Below are 23998 nucleotides of genomic sequence, written 5' to 3'. Positions count from 1 at the left end.
CAATCTAAATGCTTGAAATATAACAAAAGTATGGAAAGATTTGAGAAACCAAACCATAAACAAGCATAAGAATGAGAATCTGGATAGTAAATGAGCAAAACCGGGCAATGTGGCTTGAATCCGAGTGAAAGCAGCAGCCTTCGGAGCCTCAAAATCGCCTGCAGAGCTCCCAAAATGTCCAGAGTTACGTCTAAAATGGTGCTGTTCTGTTTAAATGCTTTTTCGAAGTCGCACGGCCGTTCTTCCGATCGCACGACCGTGCACTTTAAGCATTATTGGTGGTGGGCCACCATACTGCGTGACGTCACAGATCGTTGACTGGTCTTCGGTCACGCACGGTCGTTCTTGGCTTGGCACGACCGTTCTTTTCCGGCATTTGGCTTGCACGCCTTAACTTGTGGTCGTTCCACTCCGAGATGTTGTTTGATCTCGGATCCGCACGACCGTTCTCCATGAGGAACGACCGTGCATTTTCGGGTTTGCCTTCATTGCCTTGCACGGTGAGTTGCACGCCTGGTTCATCGCCGGGACTTTCTTGTTTGTCGGATATGCACGGTCGTGCATATGGCCGCATGACCGTGCCAAACGCCCAGGTCAGTCTTTTTCCACAGAATCTTCGCAGCTTCATCGTTTTGTCCGAAAAGTCCTCGTTTTTGGTATCATCTCGTCTGGTATGCTGTTTTAGGCCTGTAAACCAAAATGTAGGTAATTAAGTATCCGAATGACGGTTTTACGGCCGAAAACGCATAAAATGGGGGTAAAACGGGGGACTAAAATATGTGTAAATTAGCGAATATCACTAGAGGATCCTGATTCAGTTCAGCAGAAGACACACATGTATCTGCTGACACATCTGAATCTGATGATACTTCTTTCTTGTATCCGAGTCCTGTTGCAAATTCTTTAACGTCTAGAGGCACAGATGGTTCAAAGAAAGTTCTATCCTCCTCGTCAGGCATTGCATCATAATTGTGTCTCACTGGTGGTGGACACTTCTTGTAACCTATGCATGTGACATCCCGTTTTTCTTTCTGAACGTCAATGATGTGATCCAACACATAGCTAGAGCTCAAATAACTGTCTAGCTTAAGTTGGATCGCCTCACTTTCTGTTTTGACACAAGCCATCTCCTTCTGCATTATCTCAAGGCGAGATATATACAAATTAATGTCAGTTTGTTTTCTGGAAACCATTTTAGTTAGCTCGGTTTTATCTTTCTTTAACTTTTCAATTACCGATTTAAACTCTTTTTCATGGTTTTCATAAAACATGTTGGCTTCAGTGCATTTTGAAAGATCCACAGTTAATTTCTGATTGTGGATGAATGTCACATCATATTTATCTTGCAAAGCTTCGTGTTTGCTTTGCAATTCACACCACTTATCCTTCAATGAAACATGTTTGTCTTGCAAGTCAAACAAACTAGCTTGTAAAGCATCATGTTTGCCTTGCAACTCAGACATGTTTGCTTCTAACTCAGCACATTTAATACTCAAACTATCACAATTATCACAATTAATAGCAGTGGGTTCATCGACACATACCTGACTTGATGAACTGTCGACATTAGCCATAAAGGCTGAATGGAGAGAAGACGAAGAATAAGCAGCTTGATCCACCAAAATAGATCTTCTATCAGTTCCTGCTGCAGCTTCCTCCAAAAGCTCATCAATATCTACATCAACTGACACACTTGATGTCTCACCCACATGATCATCGCCTGAACTCGAGGATTCTTCATCAGAACTTCTACTGTAACCAGAAGAGTCTTCATCCTCAGAAGATTCACCACCATTGGCGGAAGATTCTCCACCACTGGTGTGAACTAAATCCTTCACAACTTCAGCAAAACATGCTGTTCCATCTGGAGCATCACCACTCAACTGGATTGACCAGTCACAACCTTCATCTACTTGAACCACAAGTGCCTGGTTGGCATTTGATGGTCCTGCTTGACTCTGGTTGTTGACAGGTATCAATGTACGCTCATTGTTCCTGTTCTGGTTCTGCTGGCTGCCTTGATTTCTGAAGGGATTCTAGTTCCCATGCTGTGCTGGCTTTGTGCATTCCCTTTTGAAGTAACCCCGTTCACCACAGTTAAAGCACTTCACTGCCTGTTTATCAAACCCATACTTGGTGTCTTTCTTGCTCTCCAAGCTGGTTCTGCCAGTTCTTTCCATGAAATCCTTTGCCCTTCTTACAGCACTAGCAAAGGCCCACTTGATGTCCATCAAGTCCATCTCTTCCTTGTCAATCTGCTGATAGTCTTCTTGTGTCAGATTAATCTTGCCAATCTGACCTTCCACTAACCCACAGTACGCGCTCACTAAAGTGTTAAGCAACTCCATGTGTTCCCTTGCTACTTCCACACTGACCTTTGAAAAGCTTGAAGTGTCGAGCCGTACTGTATTTGGCTTTGATTGCTGACCAGCAGATGATGTATTTCCATAACAAGCTTGTTGTTGAGCAGGAGGAGGTGGTTGTAGTGGATTTCCATACAAGTCTGTGGTGGGAGCTGGCTTAACAGGAACTTGTATTGGATTGCCATACATATCCGTGCTTGTGACAAACGCCGTTTGAAGTGGAGCATGTGAACCAGGTCTTGCAGACGAAGAACTGGAAGTTCCATAATACATCTCAGGATTGCATGGCACAATGGATTTTGTAGAAGAAGTACTCGGAGTTCCATAATACATTTCAGGATTTTGTGGCACTGGAACTCTTTTTGCCTTTAAGGTTTCCTCCTGATCCTTGTTCTCTAAAAGCTGCACGAAGTCGTTGATGTTTGTAGTAGCCAAAACCCCGTTATACTTCAAAATCTCCAAGAAACTATTCCATTGGGGAGGCAACGCATCAGCAAACTTCTTCACCACCTCTACTGTAGTTGTTACTACTCCAAAATTGCCCAACTCTGTAAGCAAGTGATAAAACCGGCTTGTCATATCCCCCAACGATTCCTTATCCATACATGTGAAGCCATTGAATTCTTTCTTGAGGAGATCGTGTCGTAGTTGACGTGTTGCTTCATTCCCTACCCCTCTGGTCTTCAACGCGTCCCACAGCTTTTTCGTTGTCTTGAAACTGACAAACTGGTGGTAGATATCTTTGCTTAACGCCTGAGTGAGAATGGCGTATGCTTTCTTTTCCAGATCATACGTCTTCTTTTGATCTTCAGGAAGATCGGCAAACGTAGCAGTAGATGAAGCAGCAACCTCTATAGCTTGATCAAAATCTGTGGTGAAACGTATCCACAATTCTGTATTTTGACCAAGAACGTATGTACGGAATCTATCAACCCATATTCGTTCAAGTGCATCAACTTTGGAGGTCGATTCAAACTTCCGGTTTCGCTTTCGCTTAATGGAATACTTTGAATACTCGGAGTTTGATTCGATACGAATGCCCATTGACCGGTTGATACAGCATTTGCTTGCGAAGATGTCGACATGGGAGATTCGGCCCATGAGGGAGATAAACTTGTATTTGTATACTTTCCCCCATCCGGAGCTGGAGTACCCCACCAACTTGGATTCATGTTTGATATGGAAAAACGAATACCTGAAAATCACACTCAAATCAAACAGTTAAATAACAATCACAGACCTTCTGTTAAAAGTAAATCTCGACGAAACTAGTTTCAACTCTTATAAGTGACGAAACAGGCCCAAGATTATCAAAGGCCCAAGAGATCGGCGAAACAACTATATGTTTAAACTGTTTGGCGAAAAGGATATATATATTATATATTTATTTTATTTTTTTTTAATTGACGAAACTGATTGGTCAATCCTTAGTTGACGAAATGAGTTTTAGTAAATGGCCCTTGACTTGTTGATGAAACAGGCCATCTTAAACTCACGTGGGCTTCCACTTCAATAAAATGGCCAAAAAACTAAAATACAAGTTCGACTTTTAACTTTAACGAAACAGAATGTCTTGTGGTTTCTTTAATTTGACGAAATTGAATTGTAAAGCTTTATGGGCTTTGGCGAAATAGGACAGGAGGCCCAAATGTGTTTCGTCAACTTAAATTGATGAAAAAGGATTTTTCTGTTTCGTCGATTCCCTTTTTGGCGAATCAGACTACTTTCGTCAAATATCTGATTCGTCAAAAAGATGTCAGGGGTTGGTGAACTGTTTGACTTTATCTTATCCTGACACAACAGAGACCCTTTCGGCTAAGACATGATGCTTTCACCAAACAAGTAAGGTTTTGATTATTTTAATCCTTTATCACTTCCCAATACACAAACACCTTTCACATACAATTATCAAAGATCAAAAAGTGAAATATTTTGAAGAACACTTTGAAGATTGCAAGAACACGATGAACTTTTGAAGTTTCCGGTGAACCGAAAACTTTCGGAACTCACGATTTTGCTTGTAATGTTTAATAAAAACCAATATTTAGCATGTGGACATGAGTTTAACAAGGTTTTTAACAAAACACAAAGCAAAACAACAAGATTAAACCCGATTTTTAGAATGTTTTTCCAGAAAATATGAATTTTTAGCACCCGAAAAACAATCCAAGAACACACTCGGTTTTAACAAGGAGAAGAGCCAAGGCTCTGATACCACTTGAAGGTCCGGCTAGGAGGATCTAGTCGCCTAATCCTTGTATACTAACCAACCCGGTTGTGCGGAATCCAACCGGAAAGGCAAACCGAGATAGAACACGCAAATACACGACACGCAATATTCACCGATTAACACCACTGTATTAATACGTATGAAAGGTTCGGTTACAAGCTCAATGTTTACAAATGGATTTTGCAAACTCTCTCTAACTCTCGTGTGTGTGTGTGCTCTACAATGTGTTTTATTTTTTTTTCTCCTTCTAACAACAGACTATATATAGCACAGACACTACGAATCAGATCTTGACGAATCAGACCTTGGCGAATCACATCAATGTTTGACGAAATGGACATTGTTTGACGAAAGTGAATGATTGTTGACGAAACAGCTTTGTTTCGTCAACTCTCATATTGTTTCGCCCAAGATGGGCTTTTGCCCAAGAAGTTGAGGCCCAAGCAGTGTATCGTCAACTTTTCTTTAGCCCACAGAATCATTCTCCAAACTGTTTAGCCCAAAGAATTATGTTCTCATGCTTTTGTGACTTGGCGTTTCTTGTAAGTTTAGCGCACATGACGGAGGAATGTCATGTCTTTAGCCGAGTCGCTTCGCGTCGAGTCGCTTCCACAAATCGTGTATCAACATCCTTATTTAACATGGCATTGTTTCAGGTATATACAGGCCATCTTCAGGTACCAAGGTTTTTCCAAATAGGAAGTTCTGCTTTTATGAGCTGATATTCCATCAAAGATTATGTGTTTGTGCCTATTTTCCTGGTTAAAAAACATAATAACAATACTTAATTAGTAAACCGATCAACACATCGTACATTTTCTTGTTAATAAAGTAATCAACAAACCAACTGTCTTAGTTTGGTTTCGGTTTATAGCAAAATCCGAACCCAATCTATCCATGCGCATTCAATCTGTCAAAAATAACATTCCTCCATTCCTTTTGCTCCCACATACGTTGGTTTATGTATGTATATTCTTCTAGTTTAAATAGTTTCTGCGCTGATTACATAGCTTCTAGATGGCGTCACTAAGTAAGGCTAGCCGTGTTACTAAAGATATAGATATAGAATCAGTACATACCATGTACTGGTTTCTTATGATGTAAAAATCAATGAGCTTTGCTTTAAACAATTATCCTGACGACATACATTGAAACCCACCATGACTAATGTACCTAGAAGATCACTTACGACTTACTATTAGCAATGTCCAACACTTCTAATTTGCTGGTTGTCAAGTGGCACTTGGAGTTCCCCCAAACACTTCAGTAGGAAATCCTAATTATTTAACCATCCTAGTGAAGTGTTCGGAGGATCCCTTAGTGACACTTGGCTTTTCCCTTTCTGTGTATTCCTTTGTAGTTACTTGATGGCTTGATGTGTTTGGTTATTAAATACAGCTTAGGTTTACTTATATATAGACAAGAGTGGATGCATCAAAAGCATGAACATGGTTGGCAATGAGTCTCTATTAGGAGACTGGTAGTTTTCATGCTCAAATAAATAGGAAAAGATATGAAAGCAGGACCAGGTGAGGAGTCGTTTTTTCATTTATCCCTTAAACATGACTAGGTTCACTTTTCAACTTTAGAAATATTGGCATAAAATTCCATATGAGAGAATTGATTATTCCTTTGATTCTACATGAGGAATCAACTAAAGATGTAGAAGGGTGACTCCAGTATAGAGTTAGAAGGTTTGGGGGGGGGGTATGGACAGATATTTCACAGTAAAAACATAATTTTTTATTGTTTTCCTCACATTAGATTGTCAATAGAGTTTCTTTAGGAGCTTAACGCTATGGCATAAAAGGCACATGCGGACAATTTCAAATTAATCAAAGGGAAAATTACGAAATTGTTGATTGACCAAGAGGGTTTTCAATTTTGTCACTCTCCTGCGTCCTTGGAAGGACCACTAAGCTTGGGAAGAGTCCGCATGTTATGTTGATGCGTCCATGTCCCTAGAAGTTGACACTCGACATGTGTCCCTCATGTTTATGGGAAGAGTCGGTGACTCTTCCGAAGCGTCGGTGGATCTTTCGAAGCGTCGGTGGACTCTTCCGAAGGAGCGTGATACATGGACTCTTCAACATGATACGCCGACTCATCCCATGCTCAGTGGTCCTTCCAAGGACGCAGGAGAGTGACAAAATTGAAAACCCTCTTGGTCAACCAACATTTTCGTAATTTTCCCTTAATCAAAAGGTTTAGTCATTTTAGACAACCCTACTCTTCTATAAAACAGGTACTATTAAGAGTTTTTTACTCTGGAAAATATATTAAAAATGCCACAACAACAACTTGCGTGTTACAAAGTGACAATGTGTAATTTGCTAGGAATGTGAACTTATATGATTGGGGTTACAAATCCAATCTAACCGCTTCAAATTAACCTTTTTATTCCTGCCTAAGATATCTATATGAGATGGAAAAAATGATTGTTAGGTGTAAATGTGGTTTTAGAACATATTTAATGATTGATAAATGGGAAAATCACAAAAAAGCCCGATTGACCAATAGAGTTATGAAATTAGCCTGGACTTTTTCTGAGTTGTCAATATAGCATTGATATTGTCTCCTGTGCCACATGGCGTAGCACATTACTCTCACGCGCCATCTTTAATACTCAATTTTGCTCCTGCGCTAACCCTTCATCTCCTACGTCAAACCCTTCGCTCCTGCATCACGCCCTCTTCTCCGGCACCATTCTATCCCATGCCACCATTTCCCCTGCACATTTTGCGTCTATCTCTATTTAAGTGGCAATTTAACAATTTTCATGGCTATTTTGATAATTTTATAGTCAACATCACTATTTTGGGGTTTTTTCCTTGACAAAGGTAGATCTTATAATCAAAGAGATTTGTATTTTTGGTGTAAGTGAATTTCAAATGAATATAACTTGGCGCAAGACCGAACTATTAGGAATTATTCAGAACAAGCCTATTTTGTGGGGATTGTGTCTTTTTGGAAAGTGTCTGGTTTCCGACGGTCATCGGATCAAGCTTGAAAATGGCTGTTTTGAGAATGTGTTTTTTGAATTAAAATGGCTTTTGACGATTTTCTGTCGTTAATACCCGTGTTTACTTGTAATGTGTGATTCCCTGGTTATAGGAAGGCATTATAGCCTGATGAGTAGACATGTCGTAAAGCAATGCCCAAGACTTTTACTTTGCATTCGGGTTCCCCAAAACACTTCTGCATGAAGTTATAGAGGAAACATCATTATGACGTGTTGTGAGGAGGATCTCTTAAGAACAATTTATCTTTTCCCAGTGGTATAAGGAACTTTTTCATAGATTGGAAATTTTGGAGTCGAATGTCTATTGGTATATATTAATAAAGAATCATACTTGGAAGTGAAATACCGAAGTAGAAACAAAATCAAAACATAAAACATGGATTAAAGAAATGAATTATCAATTGAGATAATGCATCCGTCGGTCTTCTAGGTAACTTTGCATGGTGGCTTTTTGCATACAAGTACTGCAATCTACCTATTTGCCCCTTGTGGATATGTTGACTCAATTAACGTAGTGACTGGTTGCGGGTGGTCACCATTTTCAACGGCTAACGGTTTCAAGTTGTGGTGTTTAACTGGGTCGTTACTGCAATGAATTCCATTGTACTTATGTGACGTGGTTCATTATTATTAAATATGACATAGTTCAAGTATATACAAGCCATCTTCAGGTACCAAAGTTGATTTACCAAATAGTTATTTGTGCATTTATGAGTAGAAATTCCATCAAAGGCTATGTGTTTCTGGCTATTTTCCTGGTTAAAAAAAGAATTTATAACAAGACTTATTTAATATATCAAAACACACCATACATGTACTTTTTTTTTATTAAGTAATCAACAAAGTGTCCTAAGTCTGGGTTCAGTTTATAGCAAAAACTGATCAACCCATGCAATCTATCTTTGCGCATTCACTCTGCCAACATAACATTCCTCCACTCCTTTTGCTCCTGCGTGTTGGTTGATTTGCGTATATGCTTCGAGTTTAAATCGTTTCTGCCCTAGATCACAATGCTTTTAGATAATGCCACTAATTAACCAGCTACGTAAGTAAAGATACAGGTAGAATTAGATGATAACTAGTTTTTTATGATATAACAAAAAAACAATGAGTTTTGTTTTAAACAATTTTATTCTGATCACATGCATTGAATCCCAGCTTGACAAATGTACTTAGAAGATCACTTACGACATATGATAAGGGATGTCCAACACTTCTACTTTGCTGGTTGTCAAGTGGCACTTGGAGTTCCCCCAAACACTTCAGTAGGAAGTCTTAATTAATAAACTATCCCAATGAAGTGTTCGGAGGATCCCTTAGGGACACTTGGCTTTTCCCTTCTTGTTGTATACCTTTGTAGTTACTTGATCTGTTTGGTTATTAAATATGTCTTGGGTTTACATATATATAAGCATGAGTTATGCGGAGTGTCTGGTTTATTAACCTGCATGATGCATTAGAACTTTGAACTTGGTTGGCAATGAGTCTGTATTAGGAGAGCGGTAGTTTTCATTTTCGCAAAAGTATGAAAAGATATGAAATCAAAAAGTCTTGTCTGGTGAGGACCAGGTGAAGAGATGAATTATATACTCATTTCTTCATTAATCCATTAAAAATGACTAGGTTCAGTCTCCAACTATAGAAATTTTGGCATACGATTCCATTTGTGGGTACTGATGTAAACTAAATATAACTCGATGCCACACTGGAATGGAATATACCTAACTAATTCTAAATGCAGAATCGGCTAAATATGTAGAAGGGTGATTGTAGGTCCATATTTGATCTTGAACAATGTATTTCGTGTTGTAAATGTGTAAACAAGTGCGGAATCCCAGTAAACACACCAAACTGAAGCTATATATGATCAATACACAATAAGATGGTACTCAAAAGTTTTCGTATTTTGATTTCAACAGACGTTCGACACAAGGTTTACAATGAATGGCTCTCAACTCTTAGTTCTTAGGGTGTTGTGTTCCAAATGACAACAAAATTCCAAAAGACACGGCGACGTCAAACAGCACCTATTCTAGTCAACAAGACCTATTCTGGTCAAAAAAAAAAAAAAAAAAAAAAAACACCCAGATTTATAAACAACACCTAAAGTCAATCAACACCCCTTGGTGGTCAAACGACACACCAAGTCAAACGATATGCTACATAGGGATTTTCTAATGGCACACCCCCCTGTTTATCCGCACACTTTTTCAATTCAATACGCATCGTATAGGCCAATAGGATGCGTATTGAAATAAAGTAAAAGATATGGCAGACTGACAGGTGTAGGTTATGTCTGGCAGCGGGCTTGATACGCATCGTATAGGCCTATACGATGTGTATCAAACACTGTTTTTTTGAAGTTTATTTTCTGTTGTGTTGTGTCAAATGCGAACCCGAGAAACGAAATGGATTTCGAGCAGTTGGTCGATGGCATGATTGATAAAGATCTTGACACGATCATATCCATTTTCAAGTATTATTAAAACCATTCAAGCCCACCAGTCTACAATGTGGTTCCCAATTTGCAGAACATAATCCCAGATTGTCTAAAGAAGCGCTTTTATTATGTGTCATGTGGTAAACAAATACCAAGGGTGTACAGATCTCTATTCGGTCATCTTTCCAAGCTTTTACACACGAATATGTGGTTCCCAATTTGCGGAACATAATCCCAGATTGTCTAAAGAAACGCTTTTATCATGTGTCATGTGATAAACAAATACCAAGTGTGTATACAGATATCTATTCGGTCATCTTTCCAAGCTTTTACACACGAATATGTGGTTCCCAATTTGCGGAACATAATCCCAGATTGTCTAAAGAAGCGCTTTTATCATGTGTCAGGTGGTAAACAAATACTAAGGGTGTATACAGATCTCTATTCGGTCATCTTTCCAAGCTTTTAAAGAAGCGCTTTTATCATGTGTCAGGTGGTAAACAAATACCAAGGGTGTATACAGATCTCTATTCGGTCATCTTTCCAAGCTTTTACACATGAATATGTGGTTCCAAATTTGCAGAACATAATCCCAGATTGTCTAAAGAAGCGCTTTTATCATGTGTCATGTGGTAAACAAATACGAAGGGTGTATACAGATCCCTATTCTGTCATCTTTCCATGGAGTCATAGATCCGACAACAGGGCACGCGGATCTTCTCCTTTTCAAATTCTCGAAGAATCTCGTAACGTATTCTATGTTTCTCTAAATCGTCTGTAAAATTATATAAAAAAAACAAACTAGTGGTTTATCACCCTGTGTGAGCATTCGAAGCCCGACAAACAGTCTTGCAATTACATCTTCAATCGAGACCCCATTATTAATTATAATGAAGCAATGAAGATTGAATGTGCAAACTGCAACCGTTTTTTACTACGGAAACGGTGGCTATGCGAAATAGAAACTCGACACGTCTTCTTTGATGATTCGAAACATTCACGAACCACAATGGACTCAGACTCATACTACTCTAATATGACACATGATCAAAGTGCTTTTTTAGACAATCTGGGATTATGTTCCGTTTTATGACACATGATACGGCACGCTTACCTTAATCACATCTTCCATGGAGTCACAGATCCAACAATAGGGGCCACAGATCTTATTCCCACCCGAGACCGACCTCTGGATCACACGTGGGAGAAAAGACCAGCACCCTTGTCGTTCCGTATTTTCTCCTTTTCTAATTCTAGAAGAATCTCGTAACGTATTCTGGTTCTCTAAATCGTCTGTAAAATTATAAAAAAAAAACAAACTATGCGGGCTTTCCATCCATATATTCCTTCCAACATCAAACCTTTCTAAAAGTAGAAAAAAATAAAACAGAAGAAAGTGTTCCTCTTTGTTACCAAGCATGTCATCTGAAACAATTAACAGGACATTGTTAAAAGGGAGAATCTATTCGAACACCTAACATTGACAGTTTGTCTTTGTTACTAAGCATGTCAACAGGGGGAATCTATTGGAACACCTGATCGAGAGAAACTTCTTCGAGCTTAACTCCGATATCTCATCCTTCTTATCTTGCTATTAAACGAGGTATAATAGCTAATAAAATATGTCTAACTTTTGAAGGTTCTTTATACTCTTCTTTCCCGATGCATGTCTTTGTCGAACAGTTTCTTAATAGATGCAGCTGATGAGACAGAAGCTGTTATTTCGGTTGTTCAGTACTTCCGAGTGTAGGTCCGGCTAGGAGGATCTAGTCGCCTAATCCTTGTGTACGAACCCACCCGGTTGTGCGGAATCCAACCGGAAAGGCAAACCGAGATAGAACACGCAAATACACGACATGCAATATTCAGCGATTAACACCTCTGTATTAATACGTATGAAAGGTTCAGTTACAAAGCAATGTTTACAAATATGTTTTGCAAACTCTCTCAAACTCTCGTGTGTGTGTGTTTGCTCTCTGTGTGCTCTCTTTGTGTTCTCCACATTTTCTGTCTAACAACAGACTATTTATAGCACTACACACAACGAAACAGAACTAACTCGACGAATCAGGCTTGCCGAATCATAAACTTGGCGAAATGGAAGAACTAGACGAAGAATCATAAACAAGGTCGACGAAACAACCCAGTTTCGTCGACTTCCATTGTGTTTCGCCGAGCTTTAGGCTTTGGCCCAAATTGTTGAAGTCCATGCTGCATTCTGATTGGCCCAAGTGAAGTTTCACATACTCATGCACGTACATGAATTCCAACTTGTTTCAAATATGTGAAGTTTAGTCAAAGTCTTGACATCATCATGACATCATCATGATGATGTCATGATGATGTGTCAAGCGGGAAGCATTCTCGGCTCTCCGTGCTTCGCGAGTCGAACTCTGGGGCGCACGACGGAGGAATGTCGTGACGTCGGGCTTGATCCAAACCTAACCGAGTCGAACCGAGCCAAGTCGAATCGAGTCGAGTCGCGACCACATAATATGTATCAACAAACTCCCCCTTGGACGCTACTCGTGAGGTTCATCTTCCATGTCTTCCATGTCGGAGGATCTTCAATGTCTTCACGTCTTGAAAGTAGAAAGTGTGTCAACAAACTCCCTGTTTCATATAGGAAGTGTGTTGACAAACTCCCCCTTAACATAAGCTCCCCCTTGAGTTATGCTCGTGAAAGACTTGATCTTTATAACTTGTGATCCTTGTGGTATTGATGATGGTCAGCGGCAACTCGATCATCTTCATCATTGGAGTGCCTTCACGTCGTGTCTTCATTCCGAAGCTTTGTCATCGACCATGTTCTCCTTGCCTTTAGAATCTGCACATGCAAGAAATCTAAACGCGTAATGAGAACAACTGCTTGGAATATAGTTAGTATAAACAAATGACACACGTATGACCATGTTTCAATCAAACACCGTCCGACAGTTTGAAAGTTTAACAAATTTGTCAATTTTAGTTTTCAACTTTCAAAACTTGCAAATTTCGACTGTTTATGAAGATTTAGTCAATTCGTTTTTCGTTCAGGTTTCAGGCAACGAAGACTCGAGCTCCAACATCGTACGATCGAAAATAAAATAGAAATAAAATCTTTTTGGCTTTTATAAAGTTTATATTAAAACACACCTAAAATCTTTTTGGTATTTTTGAATATTTTGAAATGTAAAGATTGAAAGCAGTAAATAAATATTTACAGACATTCTTTTTGTGAGTTTCGAGGGTAAGAGAATCATCTCAGTGTACGGTCATGCCAAAACGCTCTTGTTGTTCAATTAGTTAACATTAAGATAAGCATCCTATAACAATTATGGGTATTGTTGTCCACTTAAGCTCAACCTATCAGATGTAATCATGGAAAGGAGATACGTTAAGGAATGATTTATACTTACCGACTGGTGTTCATCCACATCACGACACATTCCCGTATCAAGGTATGCACGAGGGTTCATCTTACCGGTGAGTATACCTATTATCATCTGTTTGACCGTATATGATGTGAGATTCTCACTTATTTTGATTGAAAAACAAGCCCTATGTGATAGAATCACTTATTGATGAGGAACTTGATATTCATATGCATGAGGGCACAGGAGCAAGTCCGTGAACAGGTCAGTACTTTCGTACAGCAGAGAGACGAACTTGACTCCCGGATAAATGTGATATTTTATCACTTATTTGTTTGGACATGTGATTGTTGATCACTTATTGAGGTCGAATGCAATATGTACACGTATGTATAGTATCATGGAAGATCTAGACTTGCGTCCCCGTTATTTTTTGGTAAAAGATACAACCATGATACCCAGATGATAAGCAGCATAAAGACCGAATATCTCAGAACCTCGGCAATCTATCAAACGAAATTTCGGTACTAAGACCATATGCCAATGAATGGTTCCCACCTGGTCTTCAGTCGATTTAAGATTTATATCACCCTGCACACTTAAAATGATTGTGAGCCTACCGATACATCTTATATAGAGCTGCTTATCGTTTTTGAGTTTAAGGTTTAAAGAGGTTTGGATAGACCACCGATGTACTATCATTTTCTCTTTTTCTCGCCAGGAAACTCATTTTTGTTTTTCTATTGTTTTTGTGTTTTTGAAATTTTTCGATGTTTTTGGATTTTTCAAATTTTGGATTTACTCCCCCTAAAATCAATAAACTAAGATAAAATTTAAAACACAAAGGTATTCACAAAAATGATTATCCGATGTTGGTTTTACTCTTGCTTGACCTTAATGCCGTTCACCAATAATAAAAAGTCAAATCTTGATTTGTCAAATGCTTTGGTAAAAAGGTCGGCATGTTGGTCATCGTGTGGACCTTAACAACATCGATTAGCCTTTTCTCAAAGCAATCACGTATGAAGTGATGTTTGATTTCGATGTGTTTGGTCTTTGAGTGCTGCACAGGATTTCTAGTGATCTGTAATGCAGCAGAATTATCAACGTAAATAGGAGTAGTTAGGAATTCAAAACCGTAGTCGCGTAATTGTTGTTGGATCCACAGGACTTGGGAGCAACAACTTGAGGCAGCAATGTATTCAGCTTCGCATGTTGATGTAGCGACACAAGTCTGCTTCTTGCACTGCCATGTGACTAGGCGATTTCCTAAAAACTGACATCCAGCCGTTGTGGATTTGCCGTCGATTTTGCATCCGCCAAAATCAGAATCACTGAAAGCGATCAAGTCAAAGTTATTATCCCTAGGGTACCATAGACCGGTGTCAGGGCAACCCTTCAAATAACGAAAAATCCTTTTTACAGCTGCAAGATGTGAGGCCTTCGGGTTGACTTGATATCTGGCAAGCAGGCACGTTGGGTACATTATGTCTGGTCTTGATGCTGTGAGGTACATAAGAGATCCAATCATTGCGCGGTAATATGAGGGACTAACAGCTTCACCCTTCAAGTCTAGAGTAATTCCGTGATTTAGTGGCAATGGGGTACCGATGGGCGTTGCATCAGACATCTGGAACCGGCTCAAGATGTCACCAACATATTTAGTCTGATGGATGAATATCCCAGACTCCGTTTGTTGTACTTGTAGGCCCAAAAAGAAAGTCATTTCCCCAATTGCACTCATCTCGAATTTATCATGCATAATGCACTCGAAATTCCTACACAAAACATCATTAGTAGAACCAAAAATAATATCATCAACGTATACCTGTACCAGTAGAAGATCTCCATCTTGTTCTTTGATGAAAAGAGTACAGTCGATAAGACCCCTTCGAAAACCGTTCTCCAGCAGATAGTTAGATAAGGTTGCATACCAAGCTCGCGGTGCTTGATGAAGACCATAGAGAGCTTTGTTGAGCAACCAAACCCGATCGGGATGGATAGGATCTTCAAAACCTGGAGGCTGTTCGACGTACACCTCTTCTTCAACCACACCATGTAAGAATGCACTTTTCACGTCCATCTGATAAATCTTGAATCCTTTGAAGGATGCATAGGCTAGAAAGATCCGAATTGCTTCAAGACGTGCAACAGGTGCATACACTTCGTTGTAGTCGATCCCTTCTATCTGACGAAAACCTTGAACGACTAAACGTGCTTTGTTCCGGATAACAACTCCGCGGTCATCCTTTTCGCATTTGAACACCCAACGGGTACCAATCTTCTTGTATCCAGCAGGTTTCTCTACGAGTTTCCAGACACCTAGCTTCTGGAATTGTTGCAATTCTTCCTGCATTGCTTCCACCCAAGAGTTATCTTTCATTGCTTCTTTCCAAGTTCTTGGCTCTTCCTGTGAAACATAACACGCGAAAGACCAATCATTTTGTTGCCCGGATTCTCGAATTGCTGCATACAAGCCTGCATTGTTGTTGTTCCGCAACATGTTTCTCGTTTGAATGCCACTTTTCACATTTCTGATGATGTTTTGTTGATGATGGGTATTATGAATCATTGTTTCAGGATTATCTCGAACTGGAATGTTTATACCCAGGTTGTTGAGATTGAGATCAACAACTAAATCAATGCCCGGAATTGACGAAGAGGATGATGCAGTAGCTTCAGCTGTTCTAGGAGCATCCACTGGAGGAGTACCCTCTGAAGTACCATGAACTGCTGTTGTTGGAGCTTCTTGATCTGCATCTAGAAATTCATCATCCTCTGAAGATTCGTTCAATTCGGCAGCATCGTGAAAAACCTCATTGTCGAGAGCATTGTTGTTCACTGAAGATGGTTCTTGATTGACAAGAATTGGACGAACCACCGGTGAAACTGTTGCATTGTCACTCTCGAAAAACATCCTTGCCGCAGCATTTTCTTCAACGGCTTCAACATTGATCGAATTGAAAAAGTCATTGTACTCAAACATCCAAGGCTGACCAGGACATTTGACTGGCAATGTGTGCCTTTGTACTCTGACCTCAGACCATTCCTCGACCCTTTTTGTCTCTAGATTCCAGACTCTTAAGTTCGGGGTGGCATACCCAAGAAAGTATCCCTCAATTGCTTTTGCCCCAAACTTTCCATTAGGATCGATAATTGTGCATGGAGCTCCAAACGGTTCAAGATAAGACAAATCTGGTTTCCGTGTGTGAAGAAGCTCATAACAGGTCTTGTTGTGCCTTTTGACTGTAAGGACTTGATTCAACGTATAACATGTAGAGGCCACAGCTTCACTCCAGAAAGGAATGGGCAACTGCGACTCTACCAACATTGTCCTAGCAGTCTCGATCAATGTGCGGTTCTTACGTTCAGCGACGCCATTCTGTTGAGGAGTATAAGCTGCACTAAACTCATGAAGAATACCTTTTGAAGTGCAAAACTCCGCCATGGCATGATTTTTAAATTCAGTACCATTGTCGCTACGTATCCGCCTAACCTTCAGCTTATACAAGTTCTCAATCTGAATGATCAAGTTTTTGATAATACCAAAGGTTTCACTCTTGTGTGCCATGAACGCCACCCAAGAAAATCTTGAATAATCATCAGTGATCACGAGGCAATATTGATCATTCCGAATACTTTTGTGCTTAACAGGACCGAACAAATCCATGTGCAAACATTCAAGAGGAACTGCCACCGTGTTGATTTTCTTAGTAGGGTGCTTCTTCTTCGTTTGTTTTCCTTTCTGGCACGAAACACAGACGTCTTGAAGATGGAAATTTTTAAGAGGAACACCGTTCACCAATTCATTTGAAACCAAATGATTCATTTTGCGTAAGTGAATGTGACCCATTCGTCTGTGCCAACGTAGTAATAGCTTGGCTCATATCAAGGATGTACAAATAATTTATCCTTGGAGCAGACAAGAGAATCCATTCTTTTGGAATTTTGAAGCCGGGCTTCAGCACATAACATCCATTAGCATCAAAGTGTACTGAGAACTGCTTATCATAGATTTGAGAAACGCTGAGAAGATTGTGATCAAGTTGTTGCACAAAGTTGATCTTATCGAAGCTGACAATCCCGTTGGATATCATTCCTTCACCCGTAATATATCCGCCTTTATCTCCAGCAAAAGCAACATAACCTCCTCTAATAGATTTGACGTCGTAGAGAAGCTTCGTGTCGCCCGTCATGTGCCTGGATGCCCCACTATCAACAATCCAATGACTACTGATAGTTCCTCCTGGAACACCCTGCACATGAACTCAATTGATTAGTTGGAGATGGGGACCCAAGCCATTGTGGTCTTGGGTCTTCCATTTTCATCAACAACAATAACTTCTATTCTTTGATGATTTGTAAATTGTAATGGTCCCCTTGATTCAGTAACCGTTTTTGGCTTCCAGGTCTGTTTTGTTTTACCAGTGTTATTCTTTAAAATTTTAACTTCATGGTTGTCGGAAGTTTTTGAATTGTCTGGTTTGACAGAAACAGCTGTTTTGTTAACCACATCGGTTTTAATTGCCTTTTCAATTTTCTTGACCTGTTGGCGTTTCTGTTTCTTTTCCCTTTCTTTTACAATACGGGGATCTTGTTTTACAGAAACAGATCGCTTACGGTCAGTTTGGTCACGGGGATCATCAACTTTGCCTTTTTGTTTATGAAGATATGGACAATTTCGAATTACATGTCCAATTGTACCACATTCAAAACATGATCTTCGTTCAACAAACCCCGAAGTATCATGTGATCATCTTGCCGATGATGATGAACTTTGTGATCCGGAGGTACTAGGTTTTGAACTGCTTGGTTCATTTCTTTTCAACACAGTTGCTTTCTTAACAAAATCCAAATTAGATTTGTTTTCAAACGTTTCTATTTTGTCCATTCCCTTTGATTTCACAAAGTCCACCTGCTTGTTCTTCTTTTGATTCGGCTTCCTTTGACCTTGAGACGGTGATTTTCCTTTTGGCTTGGTATGATTTTGCTGTTTTTGCACTGTTGGTAATTTCTTATTGCCATATTGTTTTCGAACTTCGGCCTTTGGAATAGGAGGGCACTGTGTTACCGTAACATGTGAACCTGTCTTTCCCAAAAACTTACTTGTCGAATTTTCAAAGACATTACTGATTAAAGATGAATTAACATTCTTAATAGGAAAATCTTTGTCAAAGTAAATTTTATCATCACCAACAAGAGTGTACAGCAAATTCACACTCTCCGACTCTTTTGCAGACGAGGACTCGATTGCAACAGTCTTAGCGGGTTTTGCAGGAGGATCACATAGAATGTAATTCTCAAGAGGTATGTCCTCATCTTTGATTACCGCATCAGACTTTGCTGGGATAGTATCATCGGATTCATCATCAGAAGAATCAGCATCCTCAATAATAACTGGAGGATTCTGATTCAGTTCAGCAGAAGACACACATGTATCTGCTGATACATCTGAATCTGATGATACTGCTTTCTTGTATCCGAGTCCTGTTGCAAACTCCTTTACATCCAAGGGAACAGATGGTTCAAAGAAAGTTCTGTCTTCCTCGTCAGGCATTGCATCATAATTGTGTCTCACTGGTGGTGGACATTTCTTGTATCCTATGCATGTGACATCCCGTTTTTCTTTCTGAACGTCAATGATGTGATCCAACACATAGCTAGAGCTCAAATAACTGTCTAGCTTGAGCTGGATCGCCTCACTTTCAGTTTTCACACAAGCCATCTCTTTTTGCATTATCTCAAGGCGAGTTATATACAAATTAATGTCAGTTTGTTTTCTGGAAACCATTTTTGTTAACTCGGTTTTATCTTTCTTTAATTTCTCAATTACCGACTTAAATTCTTTTTCATGATTTTCATAAAACATGTTGGCTTCAGTGCATTTGGAAAGATCCACGGTCAACTTTTGATTGTGGATGAATGTCACATCATATTTCTCTTGCAAAGCCTCGTGTTTGCTTTGCAAGTCACACCACTTAGCATTCAATGAAACATGTTTGTCTTGCAAGTCAAACAAACTAGCTTGTAAAGCATCATGTTTGCCTTGCAACTCAGACATGTTTGCTTCTAAATCAGCACATTTAACATGCAGACTATCACAATTATCACAAATAGCAGCAGTGGGTTCATCGACACATACCTGACTTGATGAACTGTCGACATTAGCCATAAAGGCTGAATGGAGAGAAGACGAAGAATAAGCAGCTTGATCCACCAAGATAGATCTTCTTTGAGTTCCTGCTGCGGCTTCCTCCAAAAGCTCATCAATGTCTGCATCAACTGACGCACTTGATATCTCACCCACATGATCATCACCTGAACTCGAGGATTCTTCATCTGAACTTCTGCTGTAACCTGAAGAGTCTTCATCCTCAGAAGATTCACCACCATTGGCGGAAGATTCTCCACCAGTGGTGTGAACTAAATCCTTCACAACTTCAGCAAAACATGCTGTTCCATCTGGAGCATCACCACTCAGCTGGATTGACCAGTCACAACCTTCATCTACTTGAACCACAAGTGCCTGGTTGGCATTTGATGGTCCTGCTTGACTTAAGTTGTTAACAGGCACCAATGTGCGCTCGTTGTTCCTTACTTGATTCTGATTTGCCCTGTTGCCTTGACCTCTGAAAGGATTCTGGTTCCCATGTTGAGGTGGCCTCGTACATTCACGTTTGAAATGACCACGTTCACCACAATTAAAGCACTTAACAGCCTGCTTATCGAACCCATACTTGGTGTCTTTCTTGCTTTCCAAGCTGGTTCTTCCCGTCCTCTCCATGAAATCCTTTGCTCGCCTAACAGCACTGGCGAAGGACCACTTGATGTCCACCATCTCCATCTCCTCCTTATCGATCTGCTGATAGTCTTCTTGTGTCAGATTAATGTTGCCAATCTGACCTTCCACTAACCCATAGTACGCGCTCACTAAAGTGTTAAGCAGCTCCATGTGTTCCTTTGCTACTTCTACACTGACCTTTGAAAAGCTTGAAGTGTCAAGCCGTACTGTATTTGGCTTTGATTGCTGACCAGCAGATGATGTACTTCCATAACACGCTTGTTGTTGAGCAGGAGGAGGTGGTTGTAGTGGATTTCCATACAAGTCTGTGGTGGGAGCTGGCTTAACAGGGACTTGTATCTGATTGCCATACAAATCGGTGCTTGTTACAAACGCCGTTTGGAGTGGAGCATGTGAACCGAGTCTTGCAGACGAAGAACTAGAAGTTCCATAGTACATATCAGGATTGCATGGCACAATGGATCTTGCAGAAGAAGTACTGGAAGTTCCATAATACATTTCAGGATTTTGTGGTACAGGAACTCTTTTCGCCTTTAAGGTTTCTACCTGATCTTTGTTTTCCAAGAGCTGAACAAAGTCATTGATGTGTGTCGTAGCCAAAACTCCATTATACTTCAGAATTTCCAAGAAACTATTCCACTGAGGTGGCAACGCATCTGCAAACTTTTTCACTACCTCTGCTGGAGTTCTTACTACCCCAAAATTGCCCAACTCTGTAAGCAAGTGATAAAACCAGCTTGTCATATCTCCCAACGATTCCTTATCCATACATGTGAAGCCATCGAATTCTTTCTTGAGTAGATCGTGTCGCAGTTGACGTGTTGCTTCATTCCCTACCCCTCTGGTCTTCAACGCGTCCCACAATTTCTTCGTTGTCTTGAAACTGACAAACTGATGGTAAATATCTTTGCTTAACGCCTGAGTAAGAATGGCGTATGCTTTCTTTTCGAGATCATACGTCTTCTTTTGATCTTCAGGAAGATCGGCAAACGTAGCGGTAGATGAAGCAGCAACCTCTATAGCTTGATCGAAATCTGTGGTGAAACGTATCCACAATTCTGTATTTTGACCAAGAACGTATGTACGAAATCTGTCAACCCATCCTGGATATTCATTCAAGTGCATCAACTTTGGAGGTCGATTCAAACTTCCGGTTTCACTCTCACTCAATAAGATGCTTTGAATACTGGGCGTCTGATTTGATACGAAAGCCCATTGACCGATTGATATGGCATTGGCTTGTGAAGATGTCGATACGGGAGATTCGGCCCATGAGGGAGATAAACTTGTATTTGTATACTTTCCCCCATCCGGAGCCGGAGTACCCCACCAACTTGGATTCATTGTTGATATGGAAAAATGATCACCTGAAAAACACGCTCAAATCACACAGTTAAATAACAATTTCAACCCTTCTGTTTAAATTTACAAAGTGTTTCGACGAAACAAGTTTCATGAAACGGACTTTGTAATTGTAAACTTGACGAAACAGGAAAATATCTTTAGAGCTATCAAATTCGACGAAACAAAGTTTTGAATTTTTGGGCTCTAATGTCAACGAAATAGGCTTTTGCTTTGGGTTCTTTTGAAAAGAAGGCCCACTTGACGAAAAGGAATTTGAAAGTTTGAAACAAGGATTTTTCTATTGTTACTGAAAAGGAATTTTTTTTTTTTTTAATTGGCAATTTGCAAGTCAAAGAGGCTTTTTTTAAGGCTTTGACGAAACAGATTTGGAATTTGGGCCTATTGACGAAAATGAAGTATGCTTGTTGGGCTTTTGAAAGTCAACGAAACACAGGTTCAAGGCCTCAAGTGTTTCGTCAACTATGTTTTGACGAAGGAGAAAGTTTCTGTTTCAATGACTCCCTTTTGGCGAAACAAATCTGTTACGTCCAATTTGTGTTTTGTCGAAAAAGCTGCAGTGGGTTGGTAAACTTTTTGAGCCTTATCCTTTTCTGACACACAACAGACCTGCTTTCGGCTCACAACATGCTTGTTTCACCAAACAAGTATGGTGAACAATATTATAATCAGTTTACTCTTTTCAAAGCACAAACAAGTTTCCAAGTTTCAATTATCAAGATCAAAAAGTGTAACTTTTTGAAGAACACTTTGAATGTCACAAGAACACACTGAATTTTCCGGTAAAAACTATGAGTTTTCCGGTAACCCGAAACTTTCCGAACACGCGATTTTGCTAAAATGTTTAAGAAAAACCAAAAACTAACATGTGAGCATGAACAATAACAAGGTTTTTAACAAAACATAAAGCAAAAACACAAGATATTTGAAGATATGACCAGATTTTTCAAGAAAAATAAGAACTTCAAACACCCGGAAAACACCCGAAAACACTCGGTTTTAACAAGGAGAAGAGCCAAGGCTCTGATACCACTTGTAGGTCCGGCTAGGAGGATCTAGTCGCCTAATCCTTGTGTACGAAGCCACCCGGTTGTGCGGAATCCAACCGGAAAGGCAAACCGAGATAGAACACGCAAATACACGACACGCAATATTCACCGATTAACACCTCTGTATTAATACGTATGAAAGGTTCAGTTACAAAGCAATGTTTACAAATATGTTTTGCAAACTCTCTCAAACTCTCGTGTGTGTGTGTTTGCTCTCTGTGTGCTCTCTTTGTGTTCTCCACATTTTCTGTCTAACAACAGACTATTTATAGCACTACACACAACGAAACAGAACTAACTCGACGAATCAGGCTTGCCGAATCACAAACTTGGCGAAATGGAAGAACTAGACGACGAATCATAAACAAGGTCGACGAAACAACCCAGTTTCGTCGACTTCCATTGTGTTTCGCCGAGCTTTGGGCTTTGGCCCAAATTGTTGAAGTCCATGCTGCATTCTGATTGGCCCAAGTGAAGTTTCACATACTCATGCACGTACATGAATTCCAACTTGTTTCAAATATGTGAAGTTTAGTCAAAGTCTTGACATCAACATGACATCATCATGATGATGTCATGATGATGTGTCAAGCGGGAAGCGTTCTCGGCTTTTCGTGCTTCGCGTGTCGAACTCTGGGGCGCACGACGGAGGAATGTCGTGACGTCGGGCTTGAGCCGAACCTAACCGAGTCGAACCGAGCCAAGTCGAATCGAGTCGAGTCGCGACCACATAATATGTATCAACACCGAGTCGATTCAAGGTAAGTCCTATGAAGCAAGTGTCTGTCTATTCAATTGAGAGGAATCATTATATGCTTCTTTCCTGATGCATGTCTGTGTCGAACAGCTTCGCCGTCACTAATTTCTCCACTCACCATGAAATCGAACAATTTCTTAATAGATTCCGTTATGACAATTTAGAGAAACAGAGAATCACTAGCTAGCTTGTCATCGACAAAGGATAACGAAGATGAACATTGCATTTATCACGAAAGTACTGAACAAGAGTTGTAGGTGCGGTTTTGAATTAAACTGATTTAAAAAAAATAAAACGAAAGGGATTTCGAACAATTGGTTGATGACAAAATGATATTGAAATTTGTGAGCCTTCTAATTAATGAAGAAGTTTTCTCCGTCGCTAATTTTTGCCTTCACCGTGAAATCGAACAGTTTCTTCATAGATTCTGTCCGGTTTCAAAGCCGGTTGAGGATTACGAGTGTTCTAGACACGTTCAAGGCATGCTTGTTTGTGCGATTTACAAAAATAAGGATGCATTCCACGGTAAATGATGCAGCTGATGAAACCGAAGCTGTTATTTCTGTTGTTCAGTACTTCTGAGACGATTCAAGTGAGTCCTATGAATCAAGTGTCTGTCT

This window comes from Helianthus annuus, chromosome 16 (genome assembly GCF_002127325.2).
Source record: "Helianthus annuus cultivar XRQ/B chromosome 16, HanXRQr2.0-SUNRISE, whole genome shotgun sequence".
NCBI lineage: Eukaryota > Viridiplantae > Streptophyta > Magnoliopsida > Asterales > Asteraceae > Helianthus > Helianthus annuus.
Note: the sequence above shows the minus strand (reverse complement) of the source record.